The following is a 19,808-nucleotide window of genomic DNA, read 5'->3' on the forward strand; positions in this document are numbered from 1 at the left end:
GCAACTCTAAGAATATTGGTATTTCCGAATAATACTGTAACAAACCGGGAACTTCGCAGTAGACCTTATTTGCATATTAAGGTTTAGTTTTCGAAGCATCAACAAGTTATCACAAACATTTCTGCTTAATATTGCTAGGATAAAAACATTTTCTGTATCTGCAACAAAAGAAACAAAAAAAAGATATTTTTTACTCAAACACAAATTATGCTCCTAACTTAAAGCCTTTTTCCAACCCACCACCATCCCTAACGGCTACATTAGTCGACGCCTTAGCAATCAGTGTTTCAATCACCTCGAAAACAACGGCATTAAACAACTTTCAATTAAACTACCCCCCAAAAATAAAGCTAATATTATCCTTGCAAGTCGTATATATGCCTGTGGGAGTTCTTTGAAGCTCCTCTAATATTATCCTTGCAAGCCGTATATATGCCTGTGGGAGTTCTTTGAAGCTCCTCTAATATTATCCTTGCAAGCCGTATATATGCCTGTGGGAGTTCTTTGAAGCTTCTCTAATATTATCCTTAAGCCGATATATGTAGCTTAATTCAGAGTATTTTGTTGTGAAGTAATTCTCTGATGAGCTTAAACTGTATCGTTGCAAAGATATCCTTAGGAATTTCCTCTTTCACGAATTACTGTATCGACCAGGTTGATTCAATGCAAATCTGAATGCTACACTACAATCTGGAATCATAATTTGTCAGACGTTTCACATACACGGCAATGATTTGACACACACTACAATGAATTGACGCACATTCATTTACTGAATTGGAAAACATGGCTATTTAATTGCCACCAAAGTGGAACATATGCGGAAACAGCTCAATACGCACGCGCGAGCATGAGATGTCATTTGTGGAACTGTGCAAAATATGTATTGTTGTTAACGATAACAAAATAATAATTGATTTTTGTTTTGTAACGTTGTTTCACCAGCATGTATATTTCTATTAAGAACGATTGGCTAAATCTGACCCGTATTTTCATTTGTTCCCGTTACGTTTATGTTAAACACTGACTTGCGTGTCAAATGTTTGCCCGAACCGGTCCAAAAAAGACAATTTGTCTTCTGTTATCATTTTCTTCGCAAAAGACGTGCACAGCTTTCGTACAATAGTCAGAGTCGGACAACCATTAAACAATAAATCGTCTTTATGTTGATTATATACTTTAGCAATATAAAACTCATTTCAAAAGGGTCTTGTATCTTCAATACGTATTTTTTTGTTAGGTGGCGTTTGTGTTACACAAACCCATCTGCCATGGAGCGCAAACGTTAACAGCCCGAATTGAAGCCCCGCAACTAATTAACAGCGGAAAATTGAGACTTGGACAATTAATAATTGATAATTTCAGACCACAGTATTGAAACGGTATCATTTATATTACACAAAGGTATCTGACTATAATAGTAGTATTTAATATTTCGAGTTAGTACTGTGCATTAACGTTAGACTTATGATGGTGGCCATCAAAAGCAGAATTCAATTTGTTACTGAAACGAATAATATTGTCAGTAGATATTGGCACGATTCTAAGCTCGTCGTCACAACCTCTCTCGTATGGTCTGTCATCTGGGCCAGTCCGACCATGCCTTGAATTAATGTATTAATGTATTCGTCTTTACCGAGAAAATCTCTCTCTCTCTCTCTCAGGAATGTTAAGATTCTTTTTATAATGTACCTAGAGTTGAATTCAAGCTGATGATAAATTCAATAGCTACTCATTTTCTTGTTCGCGATGATTGGATTACTCACAGCCCAACCTTAGTTGCCTACTTTCATCCGTCTCATTCGTTATTTTCTTACGTGATTCTCTGTTTTTCTCCCTCTGGAAGTTTGGATCTCTTCTCCAATCAATATTAATTTAAAAAACAAAGACATTCGTCTTTAGAGCGCTATTATTCAGCGCATTGTTAAACGACTACTCATGATGTACTCTCTCTCTCTCTCTCTCTCTCTCTCAATCTCTCTCAATCTCTCTCTCTCTCTCTCTCTCTCAATCTCTCTCAATCTCTCTCTCTCTCTCTCTTGGGGGCCCCGAGTGGCCGAGTGGTCTAAAGCGCTCACCGTTCTGGATCACTGCCATCTCACCTCTGTCTGCGTGGGTTCGAGTCCAAGGCTCGGCTAGCGTGGGTATGTGGGAAAACCTATCAGTAGCTTCTCGTGGGTCGGTGGTTCTTCACTGGGTTTTCCAGGGTTCTTCCTCCACCAGTTATACTGGCCGCCATGTATAGCCTATCTTGTGCTGAAAAATGGCGTTAAACCCTAGAACAACAACAACAACTCTCTCTCTCTCTCTTGTGAGTTAAACCAAGATTTTTTAAAATAATGTGTTGCTGTTATTGTTTTGTCTTAATTATCTATGAAAAGAACGCCTATAAAATGGACTTTAATATCAATGCGTCTGTGAAGATAAAAATACTATACCAGCACTTGTCTACGAACATAATTAATTTTTTAATACCGGCTTCATATAATATTCCCATCCAAAATATGATATTGTTTAAATAGTTATCTAGAGTAATTGTAGGAATTCCCAACGCGTGGGTCAGCAGTTACGTAGATCAAAGGAGGAATATTGAAAACATAGTAATTTTAGCAATGTGTCTCGGTAATAGTTGATAACATCAGGTCGAAATGTTTAGATATTACACCCATCATCATACTGGATAAATGATTTTACATTTCGTTTGTTTGTGGCACTGTAAAAGAGATTTCATACCGGGATCATGCCCGGAATCCAGAATTTGAATCTTAACAACCATTACGTTTTTAATCATGCCGTGAATCCAGAATTTGAATCTTAACAACCATTACGTTTTTAATCGTGCCGTGAATCCAGAATTTGAATCTATTAACATCTGTTACGTTTTCATGGCGATAACAATAGGACAAATAAACAATGACAAAATAATGAATAATCCAGAGATCATAGCGAGTCTGTCAAACGCTTTGATTTGGACACCTTTCAGAATGAAAACTCACTTGATTAGAGGGTATGGAGAGGGGGGGGGGGGATTTCCTACTCTGATTATGTCAACTACTTGAACTTAGGCTAAGTACGGATGTATTCTACCATATTAGTGTCTCTAAGTACGTTTGTTTTACAATCGCAGACACCAAATTTAAAATCCTGAAAGGAATAGGTAGGTTTAGAAGAGAAATGAAACGAACAAAAAGAAACAAACAAAATCACAATAGTACAGTCATTGCCTGGTAAAAATGGCGGAATTTTCTCACCACAGACCAAATACTTGGAAATGTTCATGGTCTAAACAAAAAGAAATTCATGAATATGCATTGTTTAGTCATCTTTGAGACAACATCTATCACAATAAAGTGGGCATTTTCCACAAAATCTAACTAACACATAAAAGTAGGCAATTTCAACAAAATCTAACTACCACATAAAAGTAGGCAATTTCAACAAAATCTAACTACCACATAAAAGTGGACTTTTTCAACAAAATCTAACTGCACATAAAAGTGGACATCTTCCACAAAATCTATCTACCACATAAAAGTGGATATTTTCCACAAAATCTCTCTGCCACAAAAATCTACCACATAATAAAAGTGGACATTTCCCACAAAATCCTATCTACCACATTTCCAAAAATATTTATCAACTCATAAAAGTGGACGCTTTCCACAAAATTGATCATATAAAAGTGGACGTTTCCCACAAAATCTATCTACCACATAAAAGTGGTGATGTTATGTGATTTGGATTCTTAACGTAACTTACACAATTTTTCAGTCATATCGTTACGATGTCTTCAATGTGGCAGTTTAAAGTTATGTCTAGCACTGAGACATCATGCCGCAGACATGTATCATGATGTCCCACCCAGTCACATTATCCTGACACCAGGCCGACCAGTCCTAACACTAACCTCTTAATGCTGAGCGCCAGGACCATTTTTTAAGTATTTGGTATGACTCGGCCGGAGATCGAACCCACGACCTCCAGCATCCGAGGCGGACGCTTTAACCACTAGGCCACAGGAAACATAAAAGTGGATGTTTTCCACTAAATCAATCTAAATATTAACGTGGACGTTTTCCACAAAATCATAAATGTGGACGTTTTCCCCCAAAAAGTCCATGCAAAATGCTCGATATTGTGTACCTTCATTTTCTAAACTATCGCATACATTTTCATCATTGATTTGACCATTCTATTTCGTTAAAGCATATCACTCACACCATCACAGAAAGCTACACTGTTCCTACCACATAAAAGTGAGCATTTTCCCAAAAATCTAACTACCACATAAAGTGAGCATTTTCCACAATATCTAACACACACATAAAAGTGGCCATTTTCTACAAATCTATCTGCCACACAAAAATCTACTAAATAATAAAAGTTGACATTTTCCACAAAATCATATCTACCACATTTCCAAAAACTTCTATCAACTCATTAAAGTGTTCATTTTCATTCGTGATGATATGCAGGCATTTGGAAGATTTTGTGATCCTTGAAATAGAGGTGTCCATCTTTTGCCTAATGAAAAAGAGAGGAAGAAACACTTAAAGGTTATTGTAATATCCACACATTTCTCATAATTGTTCATACCTTTAGTCTGTGCAAACTATTTTAGAGAATAAGAAGACCGAATCATTATGTACATGCTCTTTTCAGTTACTACTAACACCCCTCCCAATGCATGTATTTGCAAGCTGCACCAGCCAGCAAGCAACTGCTGCATCCAAATTTCAATCAATGTGCATATATGTTGACCGTCCTACATCCTATCCCTAAGTCGGCAGTCTTAACCAGTGTAGGAGTAGTTGTTCCACTTTACAAACGCACACACGTACGGACAGGTCCAATAAGATAATGCGCACTTTATTTCGAAAACCGATGAAATCAGAAAAATGTATAAAATATACGTTCCCTTCTCAATGGGATATAGAGGTCAGGTTGAACTTAATTTGATCTTTCCTTCTGTTCAATATGTGGGTGTGGTGCCGATGAAACAATTGTGGATCCCTTATATAAATCAGACTAGATTATTATGCACTCATCTGTTCAGAACCTTCGGCTAACCCCTGTTCACCAAATATAACGTCAGATGGGCAGTAATTAACCTGCAGGAGTGTAATGTTTACGTTTAGAGTGAAATTCGGCCGTGTTTGTGTATCAATCTATTATATGGAAATGACGTCCAATTTAAAACAAAACCACATTTTGTGTTCAGCTGCCAAACTATTTCCTTCTTCGTGGTTTAATAATCCAAGTCCTTCACGTAGCTTTGCTAATATTCATTTTTGGACTTGGAAACTCATTTCTTTATATATTTCTAAATACCGGCAGAGATCACCACAATTACTTATACACGTCATATTGTAAGAATCTTATCGGCCATAAAGGTCATAGATGTACATAGGATGGGTGAGTGCTGTCTTAAAATAGATCGGAAGTGTGAGTGTATGTTTGTTTTAAGGTGTGTGGAGGGGTTATGCCTGAACATTGGGTCAAGAACAATTTATAATCTCAGCAGACTAAATTGTAATGAAAACACAGCCCCACCCACCCACACACATGGTAGCCCTACGTAAATATATACAGACTTAGGAAAATGGAGACAAAGTAGGAGCTGTCAGTGCAAGATCCCACATCCATACATACATACATACATACATACATGCATACATACATACACACACACACACACAAACACACACACACACACATGCATGCATGCATGCATGCATACATACATACATACATCCATACATCCATACATACATACATACATACATCTATACATACATACAACCCAACTAGATTCTGACAGGTTAATAAAGTAAAGGAAAGAGAACGGTAATATCATATATGAGCACTTCCGTCACCATGCGCATTGAAATCTTGCAGAACAAGTATATTTTCGTACGAAACATGTATTAGGGCGAAACACACAGTGTGATGTCCGATACATGTATCATTAAGGAGAAACACACAGTGTGATGTCCGAAACATGTATCATTGGGGAGAAACACACAGTGTGATGTCCGATACGTGTATCATTGGGGAGAAACACTCAGTGTGATGTCCGATACGTGTATCATTAGGGAGAAACACACAGTATGATGTTCGATACATGTATCATTGGGGAAAACACACAGTATGATGTCTGATACATGTATCATTGGGGAGAAGCACACAGTGTGATGTCCGAAACATGTATCATTGGGGAGAAACATACAGTGTGATGTCCGAAACATGTATCATTGGGGAGAAACATACAGTGTGATGTCCGATACATGTACCATTAGGGAGAACCACACAGTGTGATGTCCGATACATGTACCATTAGAGAGAAACACACAGTGTGATATTCGATACATGTATCATTAGGGAGAAACACACAGTGTGATGTCAGCAACTGTATCTCAGACTTGCACATTTCCAAAATTATGCGAATAAACCTTTGAGTTGCTCGGTGTATTTCGTTGTTGGTAAATCATACTTGCAACAGGTTATCACTGCACATAAGTTACTTTGTATTCTTCATTGATTGCATATTCTATTTTAATTCATCTCATCCAGACGGTTTTGTCGGGGTTTTTGCACGATATGAGGTCATATTTATATGTGCATCTACAACAACAAAAACGACATTTATTCCTGAAGTATGTCACAGTGACCATGGTTTGATGCGCACTAAATACTATGATTATCATCTATACTATATACTATATGACTCCCTGTTATGTTAGTATGGATTACTATTGTACAAAGATTACTATATATTTTAGGGACCAGCTTGCTCAGTAACCACTGCATACATTTATCAATATCTAATCGATTTAAGGATCAATCTAGACAATAATCCATTTGACTCTATACAGCATGATAATCTGATATAGAGTCAACGTCTAACACGAAAACACGAACAGTTTCATTGAGTATAAACTTAAGATGTAAACCGTTCTGTGCCATAGTTTGGTTTACAGATGTGTGCTTTTCAATATACAATTAAGCATCATTCAGTTTGGTGCCTCTTTTCTGTGACTGTCACGTGGTTTATAAAACAGAATCGAGTACTGAAAGTAATTCAGAGTCAAACCTTTGTTCTTAGGCAACAGACTAATGTTATTAGGTAATACTAATGATCATAGGCAATATACTAATGATCATAGGCAATATACTAATGAGCATAGGCAATATACTAATGATCATAAGCAATATACTAATGATCATAGGCAATATACTAATGATCATAGGCAATATACTAATGAGCATAGGCAATATACTAATGTTCATAGGCAATATACTAATGTTCATAGGCAATATACTAATGATCATAGGCAATATACTAATGATCATAGGCAATGTATTAATGTGCTTAGGTAATGAAATAATGTTCTTAGGCAATATACTAATGTTCATGTGCAATATCATAACGTTCCTAAGCAATATACGCATGATCATATGCAATATAACAACATTCTTACTGGATATAATAATGTTCATATGAATATAACAACATTACTACGAGATATAATAATGTTCATATGCAACATAATAATGTTCCTAGGCGATACACTAATGTTCTTAGGCATTATATACACATGTTCTTAGGCAATATATAATGTTCTTAGGCATTATATACAAATGTTCTTAGGCAATATACTAATGTTCTTAGGCATTATATACAAAAGATCTTAGGCAATATAAGAATATTCTTAGGCATTATACACAAATGTTCATGGGCAATATACTTATGTTATTAGGCATTATATACAAATGTTCGTAGGCAATATATTAATGTTCTTAGGCATTATATACTAATGTTCTTTTGCATTATATATTAATGTTCTTAGGCAATATATACAAACATTCTTAGGCAATAGCTAATGTTCTTTTGCAATATACTAATGTTCATAGGCAATATACTAATGGTCTTATGGGAGCCCCGAGTGGCCGAGTGGTCTAAAGCGCTCTCCGTTACGGATCACTGCCATCTCATATCTGTCTGCGTGGGTTCGAGTCTCGGATTCAGCTAATGTGGGCATGTGAGAAAGCTTGCCAGTAGCTTCTCGTGGGTTGGTGGTTCTTTCCGGGGTTTTCCCGGGTTCTTCCTCCACCATTAATACTGGCCGCCATGTATAGCCTATCGTGTGCTGAAAAATGGCGTTACACCCTACAACAACAACAACAACAACAATGTTCTTATGTATGATACTAATGTTCTTAGGCATTATACTAATGTTCTAAGGCAATATACTAATGTTCTTATGCATGGTACTAATGTTATTAGGCAATATACTAATGTTATTAGGCAATATACTAATGTTCTTAGGCAATATACTAATGTTCTTAGGCAATATACTAATGTTCTTATGCATGGTACTAATGTTATTAGGCACTATACTAATGTTCTTATGCATGGTACTTATGTTATTAGGCAATATACTAATGTTCTTATGCATTACACTAATGTTCTTATGCATTATACTAATGTTCTTAGGCAATATACTAATGTTCTTATGCATTATACTAATGTTATTAGGCAATATATTAATGTTCTTATGCATTATACTAATGTTCTTATGCATTACACTAATGTTCTTATGCATTATACTAATGTTCTTAGGCAATATACTAATGTTCTTATGCATTATACTAATGTTATTAGGCAATATACTAATGTTCTTATGCATGGTACTAATGTTATTAGGCAATATACTAATGTTCCTATGCATTATACTAATGTTATTAGGCAATATATTAATGTTCTTATGCATTATACTAATGTTCTTATGCATTACACTAATGTTCTTATGCATTATACTAATGTTCTTAGGCAATATACTAATGTTCTTATGCATTATACTAATGTTATTAGGCAATATACTAATGTTCTTATGCATGGTACTTATGTTATTAGGCAATATACTAATGTTCTTATGCATTACACTAATGTTCTTATGCATTATACTAATGTTCTTAGGCAATATACTAATGTTCTTATGCATTATACTAATGTTATTAGGCAATATATTAATGTTCTTATGCATTATACTAATGTTCTTATGCATTACACTAATGTTCTTATGCTTTATACTAATGTTCTTATGCATTATACTAATGTTCTTAGGCAGTATACTAATGTTCTTAGTCAATATACTAATGTTCTTATGCATGGTACTAATGTTATTAGGCAATATGCTAATGTTGTTATGCATTATACTAATGTTCTTAGGCAATATTCTAATGTTCTTATGCATGGTACTAATGTTATTAGGCAATATACTAATGTTCTTATGCATGGTACTAATGTTATTAGGCAATAAACTAATGTTCTTATGCATTATACTAATGTTCTTAGGCAGTATACTAATATTCTTAGTCAATATACTAATGTTATTATGCATGGTACTAATGTTATTAGGCAATATACTAATGTTCTTATGTATTATACTAATGTTCTTAGGCAATATACTAATGTTATTATGCATGGTACTAATGTTATTAGGCACTATACTAATGTTAGTATGCATTATACTAATGTATGAAAGTAACCATCCTTCAAATACTGTGTAACTGTTAAGCATGAGCAGTAAGAAAGTAAAAACTGTCTTTTTAAGACTCGTGACTATTTAATGTAAGTTAAATTTACATTTAGTCTGTAGGAATAATGATTGTAATTTTTAATGTTAACAATTATTTAATAGCGGATATCTCAGAAATAAATTATAATGCAGATCCCGTATAACTCATGCATACCATCAAAGGGTGAAGAGCAATATTTTAGCGACTGTAAATGTCACGAGCGCCAGGAAATGTCACGAATATCATTTAATGCTGACATCCCATGCAAAGTCGTCGGTAAAAGCCACACGGCAACCTGGAAAAGGCCAGATTCATCAAGCTAAGAGCACATGTCGACATGGAACATGCGATACAACAAAACCATCGTTGACACGTGCTTCTTGATGAGAATGGTTTTCTTCAACATCGACATGTTTGTGGTTGTTGTTCTCGGTATAATATATGTTGAGAATTATGTATCGTTTCGTTATTTTACAAACAGTGAGTGATTTTCATCTCATATATTGTAATGTTTGTATAGCAGTGCTGAAAAGGGGTTTATTGCTGATATCATGTGATTATTAAACCTTTGAATAGCGTATTCGTGTGACTAGAAATGCAATTAGCGAAAGTCAAATTTTATCAACGTTGCGGTTTCGTCACGTCCGTCAGCGGAATAAAGACAAAGTGATTACAATTAAATTAAATTATTTTCATATCGATTTCATTCTTGCGTGACTCGATGTAACAGTGTTCAAGCCTGCTAGTCAACCTGATAACCGGCTATTCTCTGCCGCCGCCGCAAAAATATTTTGACTCTCCCCATGCACCCCAACAAAAATGTCCAAATATCAAACATTGAGGTGGGTAGGGTAAGATGAATCTCAGAATAGTGGGGGTCAGCAAAGCTGTTTGAAGTTTCGAAAAGATTGGGGATCTCTGGATTCTGCTACTCTTTGTGCTATAATTAGGTCACAGCTGCATATTCTTTAACACATAAACAAAAAATATTAAATGTATTTTCTCTCACACATCACTTTCGAACAGCTTAGGAAAATAAGAGTCGACAGTAAGTTATAATTATACCTACGTTTTTAACCCCAACCTCCCTGCTGCATGTGAATATTTGCATCAGTTTAAATTAGGTAAAATAGCAGTATCTTTCTGTGTAATCATATATAATTCCATTCATGATGAACATATTGGTTAGATTGCATTAACTAGACCGGAATACATGCCATCAAAATTACTACTTTCTAAGGAATGAGATAGTTTTAAATATAAACTAAATGTCAAGAGTTGTCTTTATATATTTCTCTTTACTGAATACAGTGCAAACTTTGTTCAGCAAACACTTTCCTTAAGCGCCTCTTTAGTTGTATTCATCAAACGGAAATACTGTTCTTGCCAACAGACAGACTGTAAATCTCGTAAACCTCACATATCATGTTCATATACCTTTGAATATCAGTTTTATTCTTATTATAGTGTCACTTAACCTGTATTATAAAAAGTGCCTTTTGTTACCTATCTTTCAGGGCTAAACTGAACATATTTTCAAAATGTTTTGTTCGATCTAATCTCTTAAGTCTTTAGCGTTTAAAGGGCTGGAGATCTACATGTACGCTCCATTCAAGGATATATATATATATATATATATATATATATATATATATATATATATATATATATATATATATATATATATATATATATATATATATATATATATATATATATATATATATATATATATATATATCTATATATATCTATATATATATATATATATATATATATATATATATATATATATATATATATATATATATATACACATATATATATATATATATATATATATATATATATATATATATATATATATATATATATATATATATATACACATATATATATATACATATATATATATATATATATATATATATATATATACATATATATATATATATATATATATATATATATATATATATATATATATATATATATATATATATATATATATATATATATATATTGTTGTAGTTATAATCAAAAGTTCGTTACTTTATAAAATACAGTTAATCAATTTGAAAAATGAAGTTAGACAGACACCTATATTAATCTTGTTTTGTATCGGAAAATACTACTCTGTTACTGAAACTATGTCAAAGCGACCCAGTTTCATACAATTATAATCTAATTTTAGGTCCTTAAGATATTCTGGTCACATAATTGTAATATTTCCCTTATTAAGTGTTAAAGCATCTGGTTAAGCAAAGGTCAGTGTAACCTCCTTTTATACTCTAAGTCACTGGATGCAGTTTAGTTATGCGTGAAACTAAGTAAAATATTTATAACACAACTTTTCCACTTTCAATAATGTATGTATAGTTGTCCGTATTGATGCGTACATCCTGGGAACTTCGACGGGGAACGGATGGATATTTGGATTTTAAATAGGACGGCCAAGAGAAACAAAATCACCGCCTATTAAATAGCTTATCTTAAAGGTCCCACGAGTTTCCGAGTCCCACAAGGTACCGAGTCCCACAAGTGTCCGAGTCCCAAAACTGCCCTTACGTTATTTAATATGATGAATTATGCAATATCTGCAATTGTTTGCTCGACGTCATCAACGGTTATCAACATACTATTGTTACATATACATGTCACGAATATTCCCCTTTTGCTATTTATATCTTGGGCAGTTTCCTTGACTCCAGTCCGTGCATTATCACTGGAGAAACTCCGCATTGTGATTCACCATGCAACGCGTGCTCATATTTCTACAATGCATGCAACTTCTGCCCTCCCCCCCCCCGAAATATATAATACACTGGATTGTGTGAGGAAGTTCCATATTCAGCCCTTATATTTGTTTAAAAAAACCGTTATTTAATTGTCCTTGCAAAAAGTGTTTCTGTTCATAAGCATGTCTTGGCAAAAACATAGTTCTCATCAGAAGTTGTTCTTAGCTACACATACATTAACAATTTACATAAATATTACAAAATAATTTTAAAAACGCTAGGTTCAAGTCAGCATAATGAGAGATTGAGATAGTAGGCTGCAAGCAATCGCTGGGCAATGCCATGTAGGATACAGAGTTACACCCGATAGTGAAATTTCTAAAATTAATTTTCCATGATTTGAAGATGGTGTAATATTAAATCCAGAGAACAACGAGAAGGCTGGAACCAATATAGCAATATGAGGACTTAAGTTGGGGGTTCGAACAAGTAGCCTCAACATCGCTAAAATGGAACGTAACACGCTCCCTATTTCAATACCAGCTAAAGGTCAACTGAAATTACAATTAATGGAATCCTCTTATCCTTTTGAGAGAGAGAGAGATGGAGAGACAGAGCCTGTACATGTATTCTCTCTCTCTCTGTCTCTCTGTCTCTCTCTCTCTGTCTCTCTCTGTCTGTCTCTCTCTCTCTCTCTCTCTCTCTCTATATATATATATATATATATATATATATATAACAATTCGAGTACGAAGCACTGTTTAATTTGTCTGCGATAATTATTTATTACTTACAAACAAACACATACACCACAAATTTGAAAATACAATAGAGAAAAGGAGTATATTTAGAGAGCAAAATGAGGCAGTATAATACCTTTATATGCCTATTAAGCGACATTAAAATATTGAGTGTTAAACCAGACAGAATACAAATATCCGAATATCTACCATGGACAATATAAACAATGGAATTTCGCTCCTCTGTATTAATTTGCATAGCTTTGCTTTACAATTTTTATTCATTATCTGCTAATTCAAGTTTAAGTTCTACCTGACCTGAATCAAGGATTTTGGTTTAGTCTACATTCTTATCTCAATCTTAAATCTTAATCCAGAACATTGGAAATTTTCCATGAAATGCTGGGCCTACCTGTTGTTTACCACAATTAATATTATAAATTTAGTAACAGACTCTCTATTTATAACCAACATAATATCTTGCAAACATTTGGAAAGTTCTAAAATGAAATTTTCCAATAGGCTATAGCTTCATTTTTTATATCGAAAAATGCTAATTGTGACTTGAGGGGAAGTAGAGGAGATACACTTGTTTATTTAGAAATTATGCATTAGTGTTGCAAGGTATGAGCATAATCAGTTGTGATATCGCTGTGTCCAGTGTTTCTTTTAGACTGGAATGTATTTATTCAGATTATTTAGATCAAAATATTGTTACGTTTAAGGTCGTACAAAACGCAACAAGAAAAGAGAGAAGACAACAAACTTTGTGAAATTTAACAAATAATATATTTCCCTATAAAAACCAGGTAAACATGAGAAAATGAACTTACTGTTTTAAGAATCAAATCCAAAAATAATCCAAGAAAAACCCAAGAATTAAAAATAGAAGTCCTAGTACTAAAAACTCACAATGAAACTAAATTCTAATCCCGATGAAATCCAAAATGGAAGGCGATGACATATGCAGTGGTCAGTGTACTACTGATGTGTCAATAGTTCTTTGTTGAATCGCGGAAAATAATATTCATGTATTTGAATTTTTTTATAAATTTAGATAACTGTTCTTGTCCAAGAAATAATGTAAAGCAAAGGTATTACCAGGGAGAAATAATCTCTTGGAATACAAATAATTTGAAGAAAGCAAACGAATTAGCCCCCAAAAACTGGTTACAATATAAAACACTTGGACTTCTCCAATGTTAAAGTACATAATGACTATTATTTCTCAATATTAAGTCTTAGTAAGATGCAAAACAGACGCCCGGATGAGGGTCAATCCATTGGTAAAACCTATTTGATCCGTACTTCAAGTATGGCATCAATTTCACTTTTGAATCTTTACTAAGAATTAATTTTTGTTTAAAAATTAAAACGTTGTTTACTTCACTCTCCTTGATTCTGAATGAAGGTCAGGAACTAGGTCAGATTAGACACAACATTTATATTATCAGTGTTTACGAAAAACAATCAGGTCAAACTAAACTGAATTTCTGGAAAATTACTTTCTGGAAAATGTCAAATCCAGTAGAAAATATTACATTACAATAGCATGTAATGGAATTATATATATATATAAAAAAAAAACAAATAATTAAATTAAATCAAATATAAATAAATCAAATATACATAACAACATTCTTTTCTGGAAATACAAAGTGCTCAAAATAACATTCTGGAAATAGAGACCGGGACTTATAGTGAAATAAAAATAAGGATATAATCTTTAATTGTATTATGACAATTCAACGAAAGACTGTTGGCACGTCAGTACGACACGAACCATCACTGGCACATCAACACTTTCAGCGCTGTATTTATTTTGGAATACCACTAAGGGTTATTAGGAACATGAATGAATAGTACTTGTATTAGAAATTATCTGGTTATTTGGGATTTAATTCGCAATAGCATAAGTACTTTTACATTTCTCACTTTGGTTTCTAGGGAAAGAAATTATTTTTGTTGAATTTTTTTTTAAACGTGTTGGTTTTCGTTCTTTTCTGTTACGTTGTTTAAGGAAATAGGGTCACAACATGACATTGCAAAAACCATCATGCATTTTGTGACAAAGGTCGCAAAGGGAATACAAATATGCATATAATGACACTTGCATAACCAAATGATAAACCTTCCACGTACACACAAATTCACGCACACATCGTATGTGCTCCTTTTGAGATGCTTCAGTCGCTAGGCATTGCTATTTTCAAAGATTTACAAGCTTTTCAATCACGCTAGGCATTGCTATTTTCAATAAGTCCGTAAACATTTAATTCAATATTTAACTGATATAATTAAAAATGTCGGAAGTTTGTCGCGAAATTGAGACTGTCAGAAGTCATTTATTTTGTCCACCACCCTCACTAACTTCATCCTTCTCGTTGGCTATTTGTTCTCTCTTGTTCTCCTTGTTGTTCTCGTCTTTAAATGTCAGATCTTTTCCGAATCATGGTTAACATAAATTAATGAAATTCACCTGTAGATGTAACTCTGTATCCTTCATTGCAATGTTTAGGGACAGCTAACAATCTCTCTCTCTCTCTCGTAGCATAAAATTATGTTGTTTTTCATTCTTAAATATCCGTGTAAACATGTTAATGTACTTGTAGCTAAGAACACTATAGCTACTAATGGGAATTTGTTATTCATGCGCGTGCTTTAGACAGATAAGAAGAATATTCCTGCGAAGAGAACTGTGTTTACAAAGATATTCTTATGAACAGGACCACGTTTTTGTTAAGAGAACGTGATAACGCATTTGTTTAAATTAACGGCTTCATATGAAACGTCTCATCCACTGTACGATTTTGTTAATATAGCGTGTGTGTGTGGAGGGGGATTGCATGTATTGTGTAAATATGAATACGGATTAAGATTGTAATTCGTATAAGATTCACTATGCGGGGTTCCCCAGTAGCATCACACGGGCTCCTCTTTCGGAAACTGATCGAAGTGACTTTGCCGCATGGGAAATATTCATGACATGTACGTTTAATCTGAGTATCTCTATAACCGTTGCTAATCGTAAATAATGATCTTGAATAATTTCAAAGCTTTCGTTATAGAAATTAAGGCCTACCGTTATGGAGATTTAGGCCTAACGTTATGGGAATTCAGATCTAACGTTATGGGAATTCAGGCCTACCGTTATGGGAAGTCAGGCCTACCGTTATGAGAATTGAGGCCTACAGTTATGGGAAGTCAGGCCTACCGTTATGGGAAGTCAGGCCTACCGTTATGGGAATTGAGGCCTACAGTTATGGGAAGTCAGGCCTACCGTTATGGGAAGTCAGGCCTACCGTTATGGGAATTGAGGCCTACAGTTATGGGAAGTCAGGCCTACCGTTATGGGAATTGAGGCCTACAGTTATGGGAAGTCAGGCCTACCGTTATGGGAATTGAGGCCTACAGTTATGGGAAGTCAGGCCTACCGTTATGGGAAGTCAGGCCTGATATATTGGGAATTCAGGCCTATCGTTATGGGAATTCAGGCCTACGGTTATGGAATTTCAGGCCTACCATTAATTAATCCATTTTTTTAAAAACCGTTACTGTCAATGCCATGATTTGATCATTGTCTGTTTTACTCAACCTTGATTTATAACATCAATTCTAAATATTAGTAGAATAACTAAAAGGATTTAAATTTTAGTCAAAACAACAACTTAATAAAAGAAAAATATATGTAGGTTCTATAATTATTGCCTTTTCTATGCAACGATAACCGAAATTATAAAAGTGGATTTTTAACATCTATATTTAACTGAGAACCATAAAATGATGTGTGAAAAGAGATGCCTTCACGTGCACATGACATCCTCCTCGAAAAGATACCAAGTCAATCCTTCAAATGATTATGCATTGCATAGTGAAACGCTGCAATAGGCACGGCAAACACTTATGGATTACATTGTGAAACGCTGCAATAGGCACGGCAAACACTTATGGATTACATTGTGAAACGCTGCATAGGACACGGCAAACACTTATGGATTACATTGTGAAACGCTGCAATAGGCACGGCAAACACTTATGGATTACATTGTGAAACGCTGCAATAGGCACGGCAAACACTTATGGATTACATTGTGAAACGCTGTATAGGACACGGCAAACACTCATGGATTACATTGTGAAACGCTGCAATAGGCACGGCAAACACTTATGGATTACATTGTGAAACGCTGCATAGGGCACGGCAAACACTTATGGATTACATTGTGAAACGCTGCATAGGACACGGCAAACACTTATGGATTACAGTGTGAAACGCTGCAATAGGCACGGCAAACACTTATGGATTACATTGTGAAACGCTGCGTAGGGCACGGCAAACACATATGGGTTGCATTGTGAAACACGGCATAGGGCACGGAAAACACATATGAGTTGCAATGTGAAATGCTGCATAGGGCATGACAAAAGCTTATTGATTGCCTCGTAAAACACTGCATATGCCATGACAGAAGCTTATTGATTGCCGTGTGAGAAACTAGACAGGGCACAGCAAACATGTATGGATTACCTTGTGAAACACTGCATATGGCACGGAAAAGGCTTATTCACTGAGTTGTGAAACACTGTATAGGGCATGGCAAAAGCTTATTGATTGCTTGTGAAACACTGCACAGGGCACGGCAATGATTTGTTGACTGAGTTGCGAAACTCTGCATAGGGCACTGTGATAGCCTATTGATTGGATTGTGAAACACTGCATAGGGCACGGCAAATGCTTATTGAATGCATTGTGAGACACTGCACAGGGCACAGCAAACACTAATGAATTTCCTTATGAAACACTGCATATAGCACGGCAAAAGCTAAAAGCTAATCGATTGCATTGTGAAATACTGCATGTGGCATATATATTAATGTGACTTATTGGTAGTGTACATTAATGTGTCTGGTAATGTGCATTAATGTAACTGATTGGTAGTGTACATTAATGTGACTGATTGGTAGTGTACAATAATGTGACTGGTAATGTGCATTAATGTAACTGATTGGTAGTGTACATTAATGTGACTTATTGGTAGTGTACATTAATGTGACTGATTGGTAGTGTACATTAATATGACTGATTGGTTGCGTATATTAATGTGACTAATTGGTAGTGTACATTAATATGACTGATTGGTAGTGTACATTAATATGACTGGTAATGTGCATTAATGTAACTGATTGGTAGTGTACATTAATGTGACTGGTAATGTGCATTAATGTATAGTGTACATTAATGTGACTGATTGGTAGTGTACATTAATGTGACTGATACATTAATGTGACTGATTGGTAGTGTACATTAATGTGACTGATTGGTAATGTACATTAATGTGACTGGTAATGTGCATTAATGTAACTGATTGGTAGTGTACATTAATGTGACTGGTAATGTGCATTAATGTAACTGATTGGTAGTGTGCATTATGTGACTGATTGGTAGTGTACATTAATGTGACTGATTGGTAGTGTACATTAATGTGACTGATTGGTAGTGTACATTAATGTAACTGATTGGTAGTGTACATTAATGTGACTGATTGGTAGTGTACATTAATGTGACTGATTGGTAGTGTGCATTAATATGACTGATTGGTTGCGTACATTAATGTGACTGATCGGCAGTGTACATCAATGTGGCTTTATCAATTTCACACAGAAAGTAGTCATACAGTATATAATATGTGATATAATGTTGCTTTATTAGTGAAGAAAGATAAATTTAGAATTCAATTTCACAGCATTTTTTAACAGAGCAAATTCCATCGCAACTCTGAACGAAGATGATTACACACATTCACAGTCCTACATGTATAAACGAGGATGCTTACAGAGAGAGAGAGAGAGAGAGTCCTACATGTATAAACGATGATGCTTATACATACACAGTCCTACATGTATAAACGAGGATGCTTACACACACAGAGAGTCCTACATGTATAAACGATCTTGTTTACAAACATATACAGTCATACATGTATAAACGAGGATGCTTATACACATACTGTCATACAGATATAAAAACGGTTGGTTACGCACAGTCATACATATATCAACGAAGATGCTCACACACATAGTCATGCATATATGAACGAGAATGCTTATGCATTGAACTTAAGAACTTACGGTTTAAGAATCAAACCCAAAAATAATCCAAGAATAAAAACAAATTAAATTTTAGAAGTCCTAGTAATGAAATGTTATAATGAATTCAACTCCCGACGAAGAATCCCCGATGGAAGGCGATGAGGTATACTGCATCCTTTGTGGCGTTGGAATGTCTAACGTTCTGCATTATTCACAAACAATAATCCGGCGCATGAATTAATGAAATGTATTTCTTTAAGAATTCAGTATGAGCACTCAAATTATTCCACCAGATAGAATTATCCTTTAAAATCCAAATAATTCGAATAAACATTGAAATGTAATTCCCCAAACTGGCCACAAACAAACGAACAGATTGACATCAAGTGTTTTAGGCCCAGACTGAAAGATATCTCTATAAACAATGATTATACAGTAATTCGAAACGCAAAACAAATTCTCGGATGAGGGTCAACTTTCCAGAACCTTCGAGAGGTATTTACGTATAAAAGCAAGTAGTCCCCGTATGACCTTTACAAGAACCAATCATTTCACTTTAAGAATAAGATAAAAATAACAAGTTGTTTACCTCTCTCACCGATTTCTGAATAAGGGTCGGGAATTAGGTCAGTTTTTAGGTGTTTACAAATGAAAGGTC

General features: G+C 34.6%; 1 protein-coding gene across 2 annotated transcripts in view; it reads right to left on the bottom strand.

The window, feature by feature from the left end:
- Nucleotides 1–19,808, bottom strand: part of LOC149790200 (uncharacterized) — a 282,290-nt gene that overhangs the window by 51,734 nt on the left and 210,748 nt on the right. The window lies entirely within an intron of this gene.

The sequence above is a fragment of the Sinohyriopsis cumingii genome, chromosome 10, assembly GCF_028554795.1.
Source record: "Sinohyriopsis cumingii isolate HCF-2022 chromosome 10, ASM2855479v2, whole genome shotgun sequence".
NCBI classification, from domain to species: Eukaryota; Metazoa; Mollusca; class Bivalvia; order Unionida; family Unionidae; genus Sinohyriopsis; species Sinohyriopsis cumingii.